This window comes from Aethalodelphis obliquidens, unplaced genomic scaffold, assembly GCF_003676395.1.
Source record: "Aethalodelphis obliquidens isolate GAN/ISIS:26980383/991018 unplaced genomic scaffold, ASM367639v1 scaffold2132, whole genome shotgun sequence".
In the NCBI taxonomy this organism is placed as follows: Eukaryota; Metazoa; Chordata; class Mammalia; order Artiodactyla; family Delphinidae; genus Aethalodelphis; species Aethalodelphis obliquidens.
The window spans coordinates 1-4056 of record NW_020840039.1 but is presented as its reverse complement, the minus strand read 5'-3'; the positions used below and the strand labels follow the sequence as shown (position 1 = coordinate 4056).

Below are 4056 nucleotides of genomic sequence, written 5' to 3'. Positions count from 1 at the left end.
ATTAGCACCATTCAATCAAATCAGATTAGACAGCCAATTCCAGAAACCTTAGAATCAATTAAGAAAAATCATCCTTAAAATTCTATTCCTCGTGAACCGCTCCGGGTACCAAAATCATTATTAGTCAGGTTGTTCCAGAGAAACAGGGAAAAAAAAATAATTTATTGTAGGAATTGATTCACACCATTATGGAGGCTGAAGGTGTCTCATAATCTATCAGCAAGCTGAGGAACCAGGAAAGCCAGTGATATAATTCAATCTGAGTCAGATGCCTGCAATTCGGGGGCCTAGGATGTAAGTCCTGGGCTAAGTTTGAAAGCTGAAGAAGCAGCAGTGCCAATGTCCAGGGTCAGAAGAAGGTGAAGCCTCTGATGACAAGGAGAGAGCAAACGTTCGCTTCCTCCCCCTTTTTTTCTATTCAAGCTCTCAACTCAAAAATGGTGCCCAGTGCACTGTAGCAGTGATCTTCTCTACTCAGTCTGTGGACTCAAATGCCAATGTCCTTCTCATGAGACATCTTCATAGACACCAAGAAATAATGTGTTAACCACAGTTTAGGCATCTCTTATAACATGCAAATAGACACATAAAATTAACCATCACACTGCTGTGGAAGAGCTGGCAAGAGTGGCACAACACACAGAATGAGGAAGTGGTTACCATCCCAAGACAATAACCCCAAGATCATATATCCCACCACCTTCACTGTAGGCAGAGGGAGGAGCTCAGAGACCACTGACCTCTCACGGCCGAGTTGCATGAGGCTGGCAGCTCAGGGAGGAGAAGCATCTCCAGAGCAATAGGGAGACTGTGGACTCAGGGACATTTTGGTCTCACTTCCCCATGAACTTGGACCACTGTGCAAACTGTTACTCCTTGTATCTGAGCTACAGTAATAATCAGCCTCGTCCTCAGGCTAGAGGCCAGAGATGGTCAGGGAGGCCGTGTTCCCAGACTTGGAGCCAGAGAAGCGATCAGGGATCACTGCGGGCCACTTACTGACCTGATAAATCAAGGTTTTGGGGGCCGTGCCCGGGCGCTGTTGTTAAGAGCTAACATAACTGCTACCCCTGCTCTCACTGCTGGTTCCAGCATAAGAGATGAGTGACCATCTGTCCCGGATTCCCAGACACTGAGGGAGGCTGAGTCAAGGCGGTACCCTGGAAAGAGGAGAAACACACTCTGGTCAGCTCCGTACCAGACCCAGGTCACCCTGAGGACAAAGACCCAAAAAATCAGTCAGATGTCCTTGGGGTCCCTTCCCTGGAGGTCTCACCTGTGTCCTGAGTGAGGAGGGTGACAAGAAGCAGAGCCCAGGCCATGGCAGATACGCCCCAGAAGCTGCCTTCTGAGACCCCAGCCCTGGGCCTGGGCCCCCAGACCTCCGTATCCCCTCCCCCACAGAGGAGGGAGGGGTCTCCATGCAAATCAGCTTCCTGCACCTGTCCTTCTGCACCGCCTCTACTGTGGCCCTTGATTCTGGGAACGTCTGAGTCCCTGGACAGCAGAGCTGCCTGAGAGATTAAAATGGACCGTCATGTATTTTCTGATTCAGGACAGACTGAGAAGGTGACAGAGCCCAGAACATGGAGCCCAGCTGGCTGTGTCCTCTCCTCCTGTGGGGGGTCGTGGTGGATACAGAGGGAAGCAAGAACTCCCCTCCTTCTGCTGGACAAGGGGAGCAGGGCATCTATGCTGTGGAGGAGGGGACATCCAGTGACCCCTCTTCCAGGGACCCAGGCAGTGCCAGGGATACTTGCCTTGTCCCTCATGCCCTTCCCAGTCCCCTAGTCTAAGCTGCTAATGCATCACCCTCTCCGCTGCTCTGTGGTGGTTGAGGTTGGAGATGCTCCCTGGCATGTCCAGTAGAGTGGTTATGGGATACGGGAGATATTGGACACCCCTTCCTCATGACCCCCTTAGGACTGGCTTGGAAGAAGCTGCTGGGCCTTTGGACAGGACAGGACGACAGCACAGACAACCTCCCCTAAATCTGGGCCCTGCTGCCTCCCGTTGGCCTCAGTGGTGAGAGCTGAGCCTAGGGAGACAGATGAGTGAGGGCTGGACACCCAGGCCTCCCCTCCCCCTCCCCAGCTCAGTGCCAGGCCCGCATGCCTGCAGACAAGCCTCACCTTCCCTCAACTTCCTCCAGAATGAGGTACATCACCTGCAAAATCAGGAAGCCAAAATGCCCCCCTCGGGGTCACCTTGCTCGCCCCAGGATGGCCTTGTCACATGGGAGATGGACGTGGGCTCAGGGATGAGGGAACCTGAGACATAAATTAATCCAGTCCCGTTAGGGATGCAGATAAGAGAAACGGGCCCCCGAGAAGATGCCAGAATCCTTAAATATAGACAAAATAAGGATAACGTGAGACAGAGGGAGAGCTCCGTCCAGATAGAGAATGACCCAGGAATCAAGGGGGAGATTCTGGGGCTGAGGCTCTGAAAGAGGGACCGGGTCAGGAGGGGCCTGGGGGTCCAGCTCTGGGTCTTCTCCGCAGGAGGGGTCAGTTCTTGGGGACACGGACATTCTCTGTCTTCCCTTTGTGCCCTTGAGACGCCCTCCCCTCAGAGCCTGGCACCTTCCTGAAGTAAAGACTCTTCATCACAGACACGCTTCCCCAAGGGTGTTTTTCCAGAAAGAGATGAGTTTGCAGTCTATATTACACTCAGGATGACGGGTCCTTTCTGGTTGGAAATGGACATGACCCCTCAGGCAATGGACTAGGAGTTTATGAAACACAAATACTTTCATGAAGGTTTTCAGTGTCACTGTTCATATCACACGACCACATACCATGAGCTAAGGGGGTGAGGCCCTGGCGGAGCCTGGGGTGGGTGAAGGGGAGCCTCTGGGGGCGGGAAAGGAAAAGTGTGCGAGGAGGTGTTAGCCCTGGATTTGAGACAATCTTTGGCGTGTGTTTCACAGAGGTATGTGCTGTACTATGTAGACAATCACTTAACGATGTCTTTTTTTGAGATTATAATAAAGGGGGGACTGGTTCAGGACCTTCTCACAAGTCAATCAGTCAGGCATCTGACACCAGGTCAGAGCCCAGCGGTTTGGATCTTTATATCTGGGGACTGCTGTGGACAGGCCTCCTGTGATCACTCCAGGTGTCCAGTGCTTCCTGCAAGAAGCAAACCCCGCGGTCACGGGAGCTGTCTTGCCTCTGCTGCACGTTTGTTCATACAAGCAGCAACTCAGGGCCCCTCATGATTCGGGCGTCACGGTTGAATTAAAAATTCCTGAGATGTTTGCGCCCACTCAATAAGACATGACGGAAATATAATAAGAATGACTGTCACTAAAGGAGGGAAATTACTACTAACACATAATAGGAGTGATAGGCAATAAAGTAAAAGCATATACCTATTAAGAATCACTAAAATCAATTACTGGATTCTTACCTTTCTGAAAAAAATTAAATATGGGATTCATTAAATACCAACATTTAAGAAAAGAACACTCTTAAGAAAAGAACATCATAACAGCCAGAAAAGTTTAATGACACCTGACCCAAATTCAATGGACACAGGAAGGTACCAGGACAGCGATGCTGATCCCTCGTTGCTGTGAATAATAACAACCCTGGCAGATACCCTGACCATAGGGACAGCTAAAGCATTTCATGTTACCTCCACCCAAAGTGACATTCCTCTCATCATTGTAGAAATATATTCATATATTCAAATATAGTATAATTATTTGAAGCTTCACAGGAAGCTGCCACTACAGCCTGAGACTCCACACATCGCACACCTGGACGGTCGTGGCTCCAGATATCTCCTATTGGAGCATCCTCTGCTCTCCACATCTGCCTTGTGCTTTTGTTGGAAATTCTCCATGTTGTAAAAACGTGACCAATTTCTCAGCTGGAGAGTGTGCTCCCACCTTTACAGGAGAAACTCGTAGAGGCCACGGTGGCTCCTGCTGCCTGTGCACAGGTGACTCTTGGTAAAGATCCCATTGATGCCCTTACAGTCAGGGAGCAAGTCTTCCCGCAGGTGCCACAGAGGATCCTGAGACAGTGGCCTCTGTGCCACCTCTGT

The 4056-nt window shown here is 50.4% G+C and overlaps 1 long non-coding RNA gene across 1 annotated transcript; it reads right to left on the bottom strand.

The window, feature by feature from the left end:
- Positions 1 to 955: 955 nt before the first annotated feature.
- Positions 956 to 2507, bottom strand: LOC113617162 (uncharacterized). The gene is made up of 2 exons (XR_003431540.1): positions 1277 to 2507; positions 956 to 1160 (listed from the first exon to the last, which is right to left on the bottom strand). It is a non-coding gene; the product is annotated as an uncharacterized LOC113617162 (long non-coding RNA).
- Between the last annotated feature and the right edge of the window lie 1549 nt (positions 2508 to 4056).